This window comes from Centrocercus urophasianus, unplaced genomic scaffold (genome assembly GCF_019232065.1).
Source record: "Centrocercus urophasianus isolate 14NV4802_14NV808 unplaced genomic scaffold, USGS_Curo_1.0 seq_12, whole genome shotgun sequence".
Taxonomy (NCBI): domain Eukaryota; kingdom Metazoa; phylum Chordata; class Aves; order Galliformes; family Phasianidae; genus Centrocercus; species Centrocercus urophasianus.
In genome coordinates this window covers 56,638,684-56,653,336 of record NW_024884364.1, presented here as the reverse complement: position 1 = coordinate 56,653,336, position 14,653 = coordinate 56,638,684, and positions in this window count along the sequence as shown.

The window sequence follows — 14,653 nt, the reverse complement described above, 5'->3', positions numbered from 1 at the left end:
TTCCTGGTTTCAGTCCCTTTAAAATGCGCGTGCTTAAATAAGAGTTTGATGGGCTGGATCCTATCTCGCAGAAATGTCTCGTGGCATGTTTTGTGAGTCTGATGTGTCCACCACAGACATATCTCAGGATCCTGAGAAAATGCTTTTTTTTTTGGACAGGGTGTGTAGGGTTGGTCTGGGACTGAGTAACTTCTGCAAGGCAAAGGGCCAAGAGATGCAAGTGGCAGAGAGAAACATCTGGAGGTTGGTGGCCCTGCCTGTGCCAGGGGCGTTGGAACTTGATGGTCTTAGGGGGTTGCTTCCAACTCATGTCATTCTATGATTCAATGATTGTATGACATTGAGAATGTATTTTCTTTCATCTTTTATGCAAAGCCAATGCATGGAATAGAGCGACATGTCTTCATTTCTTTCTGTGTATTGGCATAATACCTCTTTACCCTTCCTTTTTGTAGTCACTTTCTTCTAGTTATGATGAATGTAGTACAAACAGCACAAGCATAATAAATTGGTTCTTAATTTCCTTCTAGCTGATCTTGAATTTGGCTGGTGGCTATAAGTGAAGTAAATGTAGTAGAACGATATATGGTAGGGTTTGAAAATAAGGATCTGATTGTCACAGCCAAATAGTCATTATGAGTGTTAATCACCAAAACTGAATTCCAGAGTATACTTAACTGCACACCTGTCTGACATCTGGAAAATTGAACTAATCCATTTTATGAAAGGAACTCCAACTTGGAAATCACATTTGCGCTTGGCAGTGTTATGCTTACTATTGTTACAAATAGCCCTGAAGATGATTAGAATGGAAAGGAAATGAAGGCAATCTCCTTTGTTTTTCAGGCTGTGCGCTTTGTGAGTTTGACAGCATTTGGAGGGAGTTATTTCCTTGTTTTATCCGTGCCTGCCTCACAAGCTGCACTGAGGGGGCTCATGCATGAGCCTCTGTAAGCTTTTGGGAAGCTGGGGGTGCAGAAGGCTTGGGGCAGGGCTGGGGCGAATCCCACCCTGCACTGCCCTTCCCACTGCCCTCAAGGGACTGCAGCAAACTGGGAAGGCTTCATGCTGTTCATTTAGAAAGCACTGAAAACTCCCTTGGAAGGTTTTGTTGGATTAAAATGGGCAATTTATTAGTGGCACTCTTCCAAAACCTTCAAACTCTTTGGTTGAATTTGTGCAGCTATCTTGAACAAAGAAAGGAGAAACTCATTTCAGCATCACCTCGAGCTTCTCAGGACCCCCTTGAGTCCACTAGCAGCGCAACACAGATTTTGCTGGCAAAAGGTACAAATAATGCCCCGAGCTCAATGTGCCAGAGATTAAACAAGTGTATTCATCTTAATGTGAATCTGCCTCATATCAGCTGCTTTTTTATTTTTTTATAACTGCTAATTCACCTATCTATTAGCACAACAGGATATCTTTTATCAATGGAAGCGGCAGCTATTATAACAAACTGTTGTATTTTCTTTCTCAAGAAAACCTAGAGAATCTTAGGGCTGATGTATTTCTTCCATATGTCTTAGTTGTTTTGTCATAACAGCAGCAGCTTAAAAAATTACACACTATAAAAAACAAATCAGGAAGCTGGTTTTAAATTTGGATTTTTTTGTCCTCTCGTAACGTGTGATTGAAAGTTTGTGAAGTACTCAGTGTGGTTTATAAAACCCTGTCAAGTGCTTGTAACTTTGGCAAAGAAAGACTTATTAATACACAGTTTTTAATGTGAAATTACCATATTTTCAGTTAGCGAGCGAGGTCTTTTTCAGCAGCTAAAATTAACTGTTGAAAAACGTTGGAAATGTGCATGGTAATGAATTCATTTCTGTCAAAATGAAATCATTAATATTAATTTTTACCCTCCTCTGAGTGACTCCTGCACCATTTTTCAAGTTAGAAAAGAAGTTAATGAATTTGCAAGGCCATTTCCTATAATGCAGCGTGTGCAGGTCTCCCACCACCAGCAAAAGGCTATTTTAACTCCTGGCTCCTCCTTTGAGAAGTCTTTTTTTCAGTGTTTCACTTTTCCTCTGATTATTTACAGGCAAACCCACCAAAATTACAGTAAGCCCATTTACCTGAGGTGCAGACCTTGAGATTGCCATGAGATGGTTTTCCAGAATGTTTTCACCAGCTGAGTTAAGCAATATATCTCAGTTCAGACTCTTCCCAAGGGACCTGTTTTCACTGAAGTCAATGGAAAAGTTCCCATTGATTTCAGCATAGCTGGATCAAGTCCAAAATTCAGACATTTCCTAGAGGTCTCCAAGTACAGCAAAAAAATAGAGGGATTCAGAAGCTCTTGATTCACTGGAAGGTTTCAGTACATATTTAGTCTAATCTGACTGAATTACATTTAAGTACACAAGTAAATATAAGCATAAATTTAAATTTCTTTCCTTATAAAATATATTTATTTAAAAATATCACACACTGTACTATGGCTGCACTTACCATGCAGGATGGTGACATGGAGACTTGGTGACAATAGCCCGTAACAATAAATTTAGTTTCTGAGTCAAAAAGTGCAATTTTAATCCCACAATGCATTATAAAACTTTCAAAAGATGGCATTAACTGCAGTATCTTTCTAATTCAAAAATGCCTTTGTATTTTTAACTGGATGTGCATTGTTGGCTGTTGTTTTAATACTGGGGGGAGGGGAAACGATCAACTTTTATCCTCGTTTAATGCTAACTAAATATTCCTTAGCTACTGAAGTGACTTAATGACATGAGTACGTGGTCTTATCAAAGTCCCATTATTGTTCTGACAGTATCTCATTTGTATGCAAATCCACTTGCATGCATCTTATTCTTTGGCAAACGGTGCTAGCAAGCCAGCGAGCGTCTTTTTAATTATGTGCATGTCTCTGCGTAGCATATTTGTTGCTGCATATGAACATTATGCTGCTGTAACAACTGCTGTACCTTATATCATGCTTATGAACAGCGGTGCAGATCATCCTGCAATTTTTATCGTGAGTGATAGACGTGCTCTGTCAGCTGCTGTCACCCAAGGGTAATCGCAGTACATAAGGTATCCTTTTAAATAAAATATTCATGGGGCACTTTTTTGTGATTGCCCATCTTTTTCATAATGATGCCCACTGGATACCTGTTCAATCAGTGCCTCATCTGGACTTACTTTGCATATTCTTGACCATTAAGGAAAATGAATCCTGTTAGACATGAACCAAAGTGGAGACCACGTGCACCTTTACCACAGAGGGCAACTTTTGCATCAGAGGCTGACCAGAGTCCATAGATGTGTGTGGGACCATCTCTCCCACAGCAGCATTTATCACTGTAGGAGTTCCTTTCCTGTGGATGTACAACTCACAGAGGGTGTACACCCTAAAATCTGGGAAGTCTGCTAGGTGATGTGAAGGTCCCCTCTCAGACTGGGAAGTCCTTGCGAGCAGATGAGGCCACTCATGGTGATTCTTCAGTGTCTGGAATGGGGCAGACAGATCCCTTCCCTGAGGCTCTGTAAGTTGAAACTTTTCTTTAATAAGTTTCTTCAGAGAACCATAGAACTGTTTGAGTTGGAACACTTAGAGGCCATCTGGTTCAACTCCCCTGCAATGAACAGGAACACCTACAGCTACATCAGGTTGCTCACACCCCTGTCCAGCCTGACCTTGAATATCTCCAAGGACAGGGCAACCACAACATCTCTGGACAACCTGTTCTGGCTAGCAATAGAAAGCTGAAGTTGGCTTCATGCCTCATAGGACAACACATCTTAAGGGAAACACAATACAGGAGAAAATGTTGTCAGAATTGGGAAAGTAATTCAGAAGTGCAGATTTCAGAAAAAATAAAAATGGAAAGGATGGTGTAAAAGTCCCAACATCCAGTCAGAAAACTTTCAGCATGAACCTTTGGAGAAAAAAAAATGTGAGTATATAAGGAGAAGAGTAATAACACAGAATCAGCTGGTAGAAATATAAAGGCACAGAGAAAATACAATGTTTTAGTCTAAACATGGACTCAGATCAGATGGTTAAATCAGATGTGACTGCAATGCATCCACATGTGCTGTGGTTTGATCTGTGTGGGAATATAGGGCAGGAGTAACTGTCTACTTTATCAGCCCCAATGCTCTTCAGCTTCAAGAGCCAAATCCATCCTTGTATGAGTTTATGCCCATGCATGTGTACAGGAAAATGGAAAATCTGCATTCCTATGAAGATACCTGTATCTAGAAAAACAACTAACAGCTACTAAAGAGAGGCCCCAACCAAACAAGGCAACAAAACTTCCTCTATTACTAATAAACCTGACAAGCTGATTGATGGCTGTTTTTCTTCCTGTGATTTGTTGACAGATTGTTCTTTATGCAAAAATTACCAGGGTTTAAATCTGCATCATATGGCTCCTAATTCAACCAGCAATATGTTACCAATTAAATTCCGCTTAAGCTATCATCAGCTAGCGAACCACAGACTGTGTGAAAGAGAATGACAGTCAGATAGCCAGTAACATCAGTTGTGCCGTGATTCTGAGGCTGGCCTATAAAGGAGGGACATTAAATATCTACATGAAAGATTAAAAGATCTGAAAATGAAAACGATGCCAGTTTTGCTTGTGCTGTTGGCAGATAGAGACAGAATCCCTGCCCTTGGTATCCACTGCTCTCCTCACACATGCAGGAAGTGCTGCAAAGCAGGGTAAGGGCTCAGTGAGAAGAGCATTAATGAAACTTCCCCATTTGCCCTTTCATTTGATCTCAGATTACACTTTGGCTAGATTTCGGCCCTTGCTCTTTGGTTTTGTTATTTCCATTGGCAGGGAGAGGATACATTTACTGCCAGGGAAAGGGCTGGATCCCACCAAACAGTGGAGGTGTTTACATGTCAGCCACACCTCCTCAGGTTCTTTTCCTCTTCACCAAAATACCAGAGAGGAGCACAGGTCCCCACACCAAATGCTGTCAAAGCAGCACACCATCTCTCATTCCCACATCTTCCAGGACTGCAAGAGCTGAGATACGGATGCTTTCCTGAGCATCCTTGGACTCGCTTTGCTCCCAGAGAGTCGATGCCTTCCTCGGAGCCTGTGTGGCCCCATGTGGGTTGAGGCCCTCAGCAGAGCACAGGACTGGCTGGGGCTCTGGATGAAGCACAGCACTCGGTTGCACAGCGGAGGCATGTCTCTGAATGATGCGTTGTGAGGAGCTTCCCACTGTGAGTTTTATCTGTCTCCTTATCTCAGCTTTAATGTTGTGGTTGTGTATTAAGTGTATGTGTGCTTCAGAGAATGGGCAGTAATCTTTGTTTAGAAAATTGAGCATATCGCTATTAACCCTAGTGAATTGAAAATTCCTTTTCCCACTATATGATCATCGCAGTCATTATTTACTTAAGAGCTTTTTAATGCTCTGCTGTCTGCATTGAGTACTGTGGTGTCCTGGGAAGGGACTGGAATTTGGAATCTCATTGTGAGGTGTCTCTAATGAATGACTGAACTCCTCTTCCGTTTTCACACTGCAGTACAAAATCATAAGCCAAAAAACCCCACTGAGAAGCAACTGCAATCATAACACTCTCGAAAAGTACAAATATCCCTCTTTTTGAAGATTACAACGTAAATCAGGCATCTATTATTTCTGTGTCAGTGTAATAACTTGCAAAGAATTTGCACATGATGAGGCATCCTCTAAGGATGACAAATTAGGCATAATAAAACAGTTAGGAGAGAACATAAATAAGAAGGCATCTGGGGCAAATCCTCTCCTTCCTCTGCAGTCTCGCAAACAAGCAGCTCTAGGGATACCGTGTCCTTGCTCACAACGCAACAGCCAGGCCTGCAGAGGGCTTTAGAGATCCCACTGAGCCTCTCCTCCCAGCTCTCCTGCCCAAAAAGAAGGGAAGGAGGCAGCAAAACCTTTGGTCTCCCCCTTTGTCGTGACTTCATGCAAAGGTGAGGAAATACCATGCCATACTGCTTCTTTCTATCAACGGATGCCACGCTGTGCTGGCTTCATGAGATAGCAACATGCAGGATGGATGGAGCAGGCTTCCCCGGATATCAGAAAACTAGTAGAATGGTTGTGTTTATGAAATCAGATCTGTGTGTCTGTAATGTCTTCCAGCATGGCTGTGTGGTCTTCATCCACCTGTACAGGCATATTCATCAGCTGAATGTGGTTGAAATGCTTCCCCCACATTCCATATTCTAGCTGTAGGTGTCCTTGCTCATTGCAGGGGAGTTGGAGTAATTTAAAAGTAAAATGAGTTGGACCTTTAAAAGTCCCTTCCAACTCAAACAATTCTGTGATTATGTGATTCCATGAAGTAAGAGTTAGTCCCTCTGCAATTCAGTAAACCTCTTGCATCAGCATCATCAGCGCACAGCGTTTTTGCCTGTGTTTCTTTTCAGTCTTGCTTGTCCATCTGTGTGTGATGCTGGAGAAAAATCACTCCTGCAGCATCAGGCAGAGCCTATGCCAACTGCTCTGCTATGGTGCATTTGTCAGAGCTTCTCCAGTCTCCTCGTTTGGATTTTTTCTAGCTTATTTCATAGGTTGCCCTGTAGATTGTGTGGGAATGCAGATAAACTTCTGCTGAAGAGTCAGCCATAAGGGATGTCACACCAGGCAGAAGGACATCTTCCTCTTCTCCATTTCCATGGAGAAGGTGACACTGTAGTTGTCCTGTGTGGCTTCAGTCTCTACAGCTAACATCAAACCAACAAAACTTCAATGCTTTGCTTTCTCATATAGTACCTTTTTTCATCCTTGATTTCTCAGATAGAGCTAGGTTTATTTGGAGACTCACTGATAGCAAATGCATGCATTAGTTAGACAAAATGAGCAGCAGGCTCATTTTGCAAGGTTTGTCTTCCTGCTCTACCAGCAAACAACAGAGATAACTGCTGCCTTCTGAATTTCAGTACTCTGCTTCTTTCTGGGCATGGTCCAATAGGCATTCAAGATGGTTAGATAATTTCCACCATTTTTCATGGATTTGGGGCTAGTCTCACCTAAGAGAAAAAAAAAAATTATACCAGAGATGACTAATTACCCACTGGCATCTAAGCTGTATGTGCCTATAGGAAGGACATAGGGAAAACAGAATCTGTGCCATCTGAAATGGTGACACATCTAGACTCCAGCCAGTACATCTGCTACACTTCCTAATTTATGCAGTGATTTAACATTACAGTGGGTCCAGCTCATTGAAGCAAATTTATATGCAGGAGCACTATTTTAATCTTAGACTTAAAGTAATTTTAATTAATAATAGCTTCCTTTTCCAGTCTGTCAACATATCTCCACCTCTTGGCTTTCTAAGAATTAAAGTAAATACCGAAATAAAAATATTAAATTACTGCCAGACAACCAGAACAAAGGAAACAGCAGAATCCTGAAGTCTATACATGTGAAAAATGGCCAAAAGTTTTCAGCCCCATCTTGTCTGCTCAACACCACTATAGCCAGCTCCATCTTATTTAAGATAAGAACTAAATAATGAAAATGAAACTAAAACTAAATAATGAAATGAAATGATTGCCATGCTGTAGTAGATGACCTCACCCTTTATTCTTGTAATCTGTCAAGTGCAAGGTTTCTTTCTCACAGACTTTGCCTGTGGCATGGATCCCGATGCTACTCTTGCAATTTTGCTTCCTCTTCACTGGAAACAGCTGCTCTACGTGGGTAGCTCTTCACCAATGTGGTGAGACATTAAAGCTTGTTGCTAGTGCTGATAGAGCTAGTTGAGCTGCTCGCACAGAGCATATGGCTTTACTGGCTTTCAGACTCCAAACGTTGTCCCTGAAAGTCAGGAGAACAGAGCATGGAATCATAGAACCATAGAATCATAAAGGCTAGAAAAGACCTCTAAAATAATCTAGTCAAATAGTCAACCTTTCCCCACCTTGCCTACTGACCATGTCCCTCAGTACCACATCCACATAGTTCTGGAACACCTCCACCACCTCTCTTGGGCAGCCTGTTCCAATGCTTGAATACTTTCTGAGAAGAAATTTTTCCTGATATCCAGACTGAACCTTCCCTGGTACAACTTGAAGCCGTTCCCTCTTGTCCTGTCACTGTTACCTGGGAGAAGAGGCTGACCTCCACCTCATTACAACCTCCTTTCAGATCGTTGTAGAGAGCAATAAAGTCTCCCCTGAGCCTCCTCTTCTCCAGACTGAATGTTCCTAGTTCCCCCAGCTGCTTCTCATCAGACTTGTCCTCTAAAAACTTCATGACTCCATTGCCTTTCTGTGGACACACTCCTGAGCCTCTGTGTCTTCCTTGTAATGAGGGGCCCAAAACTGAACACAGCAGGCGAGGTGCAGCCTTCACCAGAGCTGAGTACAGAGGGACAGTCACTTCCCTGCTCCTGCTGGCAACGTTATTTCTGATACAAGTCAGGATGCCTTTGGCCTTCTTGGCCACCTAGGTCACTGCTGGCTTGTGTTGCACCATCTGCCAGCATCCCCAGATCCGTTCCTTCTACTCAGTCTTCCAGTCACTCTGTCCCAAGCCTGTAGTGTTGCCTGGGGTTGTTGTGGCCAAAGTGCAGGACCCTGCACTTGGTCTTGTTAAAGTTCATACAATTGGCCTCGTGGCATTCTGCAGGATGGGGCTCACTTAGCTCCTCTCTTGTAGACCCCAGTATTCTTTGTGGCTTGTTTCAAGAAGGGATGCTGTCTTACTGCTGGCGAGGGGGAACATAGTGTGCCATGCTGCTGTCAAAACATGCCAGCCAGATTGTGCCACCATTGTATACAGGACAGGGAGATATACATGGTCTATGTCAGGCCTATTTCTATTTTCAGAGTCTGTTGCGATAGGATAAGAAGATAACAGTATCAAACTAAAAGAGGAGAGATTTAGACTGGATATAAGGAAAAAGTTTGTTACAATAAGAATGATGAGGCACTGGCACAGGTTGCCCAGAGAGGAGGCAGATGTCTCATCCATCCCTGGAGATGCTCAAGGCCGGTGCGGACAGGGCAGGGAGTTGGAACTAGATGGTCTTTAAAGTCTCTTCCGCCAAAGCAAGGAAAAATAAGTTGTGCTCAAAAACCACTACAGTGGTTCTGATAGGGTTAAAATGTACCCACCGGGGTGCCTTTGGAAGGTGTGGATTTTTTAAAATATTAATTGGATAAAAAAATGGATGAGTGTAAGACACGAATTTCTCTTTTATTCTAAGGAGGTATTCATTTAACGGTTAAACTTGAAAAGGAGCTACAAAAAGTAGCCTGAATACAGCTTAAACGAGTTTTAAATTCCAGTTGCTTATAGCTTAAAAAGAAAAAAAAAAAAGTGTCTGAAACCAAATGGGCTCTGTGGGGTGGTTCATGGGCAAAGTGTAAAATGACACATAATGAAATAAAGTAATTATATTTGCAAACCTGTTCAAAAGCCTGGTACAGACTGTAACGATCAGGCAGAAGCAGTCTCTCATTCCTCTTGGTGTTCTTTTGCAGAATTATGTGACCCAAGAAGGAAAACATTAAGATGTTCTGATTTCACCCTATAGGACAGAGAAATACGCTTTGGATAATGCTTACCATAATTCTATCTACTTGGCTCAGACAGTTATATTTTTATGAATCTTACGTTACTTTCTGTCACCCTCTAGGCAACAATATAGAGTTATTGCAGTATAAAGGAAAATGCTTCCTGTTGAGCTTATACTTGAACAAGTCTTAACCAAGTGGAAGCTCTTAATAAAAGGGTAAATATACCAAGGAATAAATAGGTACAGTGAATAAAAGGAGAGACTGGATTTATTGATGCTCAGGTTCACGGCATGGACCTGCAAAGGGTAGAAAACTCCAAGGTAAAACTGACAGGCTGATCTCCATCAGAACTCTGAGGGAGTTGGAGTTTGGTTAAGTGAATTTAGTGCTCATTAAGGGATTTGCGGTGTCAGCATTACCCAGCCAAGTCCTCTCTCACCCTCACATTGCTAACAGCACCGCACAGCAAGATTAATTCCTTGTCTGTCCTCTTCTTGGCCTCTCCAATGAAATTATCGCCCAGGGACCCCATTGCTCGGCACTGCCCGCTGTTACCTGCTCACCAGGAGCTCAGCTGAGACCGTCTGCTCCTTCACTGCAGCGTGTGGATTGCAGTGCCCAACTGGGCTTCAAACACTGGTTTAACTCTGTGGGTTTTGCTCTGTAATGACTTATTAGTATATTGTTAGTAGTGGCATAATACACAGAGCCCTTATTGGTCAGCCTATGTGCAAGCATCACTTCTTTATTTGGTGTGTGCCCAGGAAAAGGTGTCACTCTGCTCCTTCCAATAACAGCTACAGGTAGGCACCCCTCATCCTACAGCTTCCTCGTGCCAGCTCATGGTGGCAGGGACCTCTATCCCCACCATTAAGAGCTGCAGAGAGCCCTGCAGCTTTTCCCAGTCTGAGCTAAAGGGAAAATGCTACCCAGTGTGCTGGCTGCTTTCTTTGGGTCATACAATGCTTGGCTTTTCTCCAAAATGCCCACACAAATCGTTTCCTTCTGCTTTACACCTCTCTTCCATCATTTTTTTTCACTTTGTTCTCAGTCTGGTTACTTTGACTGAAGGTTGATTTTGCACAGCACAGGAAACAGAGACCTGCAAATACTAAAAAATATCAGTGCTTAGGCTTTCAAATTAGTTACACAGAGAATGGATATATTTGCACAGAAACCACAAGCGAGTTTGGAAAAAAATGAACGTACTCTGCCTGGTTGGTATCTTTCCCTCTCAGCTGAAAGCAAGCTAGATATACTTCTCATTCTACTGGAAACTATTCATAATGAGTATACATGTATATTGCAAACCCTCTTTCCTTATGGCCCCATGTGGCTTTTTAAGCCCAGATATTAAGCCTTCCTCAGCATTACCTTATCCTTTCGTCCAGACATCATTCAAAGGTGCAGTTGACTTTCTAAATTACATCATATGTAAGTAGATTTATTTTTCCTTTTCTGCAGATATAGTTTAATTTCCTCTTCCAATTTGCATGGGTGCACACTCATAAATTTTAAATATATTTAACCTCTTTTCAAAAGATCCTTTGAATTTCTCTAAGGTCTGTGCCCTCTAAGTTGGATACACAATCTTTTGTACATGAAACCCCACCAAGAGGTCCAGAAATGCTGCATTAAACGCCTTCCTGCCTTTCCAAAAGGCTCTCTCTTTCCCTCATGAAACAAAACTTCCCCCCATGTGACACTCCTGTTAGCTCAGAAATTGAGAGGTGTTTTGTTTGCAGTAGCTTTGCTGAATGTGCAGTTTCTTGAGCAACACCACTGCAAGGGAAAGTCAGTGGGGCTGACCTAGGCCAAACAGCAACACTGCCGACTGGGATCCTTTCTGTGGGCCTGACCAGAACCCTCTGGTAGAGTCCTGAGGAAGGCAGAGGAGCCATTTCAATACGGCATTGATGGGTTGGCCCATGATGACTCCTGAGGCACAAAGAACTCGTGAAAACGTCCCACCCTAAATTCTTCTCGATCATTTTTCCAAGTGTCTGTTCCATTTGAAGAGCTGCTTTGCCATCCAAGCGGCACTCCCACCATCGCCTCTTTCTTGTTCTTTGCTGCCAGATTTCCCTTTCAGAGAGTATCCCATTTGGGAAGCCCAGGTCTACACCTGCTTTCCACCCATTGAGGATGGGCAGTTTCAACAGTAAACCCTTACCAAAGACATGGCTGAGGAGCAGGAAGACCCTCAGCAAGATGCATCTCCCAGGCACACACTGGAGAAGAGCAGCTGTCAGGGATGTTATTAAATCCTGTCTGCAAGCACCAGCCCAAGCCCAGTTTGAATGGCAGACTAGGACAGCTGTTTTGCATACTGGATGCAACCAGGACAATTCAAAGGGTGGCAATGGGGATGTTCCCAGTCTGAACTCCACAGCATATCCAGGCTGCTGGTACGCAGCTACTGAAACCCCTGGAGAGCATAATAAAGCCATGTGGTAATTCACTGAGGACAACCTGCCTCTCCTTATTTTGGTTTGTAAATCACCCAAAAACATATATTTCACTGTGCTCTTTCCCAGATGTGCCAACGCTGGCTTTGTTAGGGTCTCTGCTATGGTTGTCCCATGCCCCTCAGCCAGCATGGCAGTGGGGACACTGAGGAGCTTTGCTTTGCTTCCCTGTGCTCCCACCCCATGCCTGATCCTGGGGCGGCCCCCCAAGCCCTGCATACCTGCTGGTCTCACTTGCTGCCAGCCCTGTGGGTCGTGCCCCTGTCACCCAGAGAGCCTCATCCAGTAAAAGGGCTTTGTTCTTCCCTGAGCCCAGGGAAAGCCCAGGCGTAGCGTTGAGTTCAGTCCTTTTGTTGGCAGGTTAAAAACTTGACCTTCCCCTCCCCTGAGCCCCGGATGGCCCTGATAGCACTTCTGTCCCGCAGTTAAATATTCTTTTTAAATCCTTCTCAGCCTACAGGAGGACTTTCATAACACAAATAGAACTCCAAACCTTTTGTGTGGAGGAAAAAAAAAAAAGAAAGAAAAAGAAAAAAAAAGGACAGGAAAGAGAGAAACGAGAGAAAAGAAATGCGTGTCTCTAATTGGCATAATTCCTTCAGGCCCGGCTCATAATTTAAGACGGATCAATTCTCTGGCTGACATGATAGATGTCGTCATCAATAGATGGGAGCGGCGATTTCTGTTCCTCCGTCCGGGGGCACAGCCACAGACACGCCTGCTGGGGGTCCTGCACATGAGCCAAAGCAGGATGTGGCCAACAGACGGGGGTCTGACTGAGGCTTCCAGCCAGGCAACTTATTAAAATAATAAATACTTTCATTATCCGCCGAATCCATTATCGTTCTCCGTTTTAGCAATTGTTAACTAATAATTCGGATTAATTACCAAGCTAAATCATTAAAAATTAAACCCGTATATTTTGCTTCTTTAAAAGAGAGATAGTTTGTAACCATTTGTGTAGTGTGCATGTTAAGTGGGAGGGCGATGAAATATGTTGTGTTAGCTTAGCTTTGACAGCATCTGTATCCATGCCATATTACACTCTGGTCTTATCAAATCTCAGAAGCCATGGCGTATAAATAGGCTGTGATGATATTTGCAGGAGAGAAATCATTCACAATAATTTTGGCATCTTCTGTAGTGACTAGCGAAGAACCACCCAGTGAACACAGCAGATAATAGCACAGTAAGTGGCATGTAAGAGCACGGGATTGAGGAGCACTTAACAAGAAGTCAGAGGTAGGGTTTGGCATACATTGGTTATCAGATATGAACACAACTTTCATCCTAAGGAATTTCAGTGCAGATTGCGAGTCGAAGCTCTGTTCAGAGGTCATTTTGCTCTCTGCTGAAGCCACAGTTGCTGGATGTGTGATGGAACTTAGCAGTTCTGTAATGAAATATCATCAGGGTGAAGACATAGAGATGCAGGAGGGAAGAAACGCTGTTCAGTGAGTAAAATTATTTATGAATGTGCATTTTATGACGGTTGGAGAACTAAACTATGGGCTCTGCAGCTGCTCAGACAGCGAGGTTCAGTAGAAGACTGTCAAAATGGTTGGGCAGTGGTATATTGCCCACTGGACTGGATAATCCAGTAGCTCTGCCTTGCTTTGAACTCTACCAGGCTGAGAAAAAACACATTTAAAACTCCACTGTATTTAAGCCTCTAAGTATCTAATTGAAGTGGAGTGTTGTACTGAAATTTAAACAACAACCCTTTTGTTATAAAAGACAGACAATGGACTTCTTAAGAGCTCACTGGACAAATAGGACACATCCTAAAGCTCCAAGGGACCGATTCTGCAACACCCACTCTGCTTTACGAGCTCTTGCCCCATGGAGCCTCACTCAGCACATCGATGAGCTGCAGGAGCAAGGCTAAGTAATGCTTCCTGGCTTTTCATCTCTCAGGGGTTGGGACTGAATGGGCTTCAAGGTGCCTTCCATTCCAAGCCATTCTGTGATTCTGCCATACTGAGGAATTTCCTATGCTGGTAAATACATGTAAATCATTCTGTATCTTACGGTACCTCCAGAACTCCTTCGCTGGTCTGTGAAAGCATTCAGCCAAGGTCTTGAGAGTTCTTTGGGAATTCATTTCGCACTGGGTAAATATTATACAGGCAGGTTACGCTGAACAGATACTATGGGGATATTTTTCACATAGGATGTGAAAAATGTAGTATTTCTCACCTCCCCCTTATTTTATGTTGCATTACAATTATCTCTGCTCTTCCTCAGGCAGTTGCTATGCCACACTCAAGACAGAACATCTGAGAAGAGGGAAATGTCAACTTTTAAGATGATGTTCAGCTTTCTTGTAACATGCATTCTTTATGTAATGGGTTTGAATTACATATAGTTCTCAGGCCTTCAGCTCTTCATAGAAAGTCAGCTCGACTGGGCACAGTTGCTTGCTTTTTCTTAATGAAGAGTTGTTAACATAGGAAAGAGCACAACGAGGGGCCAAGTAATGTCTACATGATTCATTAAAAATATATGCACAATGAGCAGTGTTAGATAGCACATAGCTTATTTTTATTTATACAGTACCATGCATTCCTGAGGAAGCAGGCCTTGCTCCCTGCACGAGCTGAATATCACACTGCCAAGTCCTGCAGATAGAGATGATGGTTTCAGACTAAAAGAGGGGAGGTTTGGGTTAGATGTTAGGAAGAAATCCTTTAT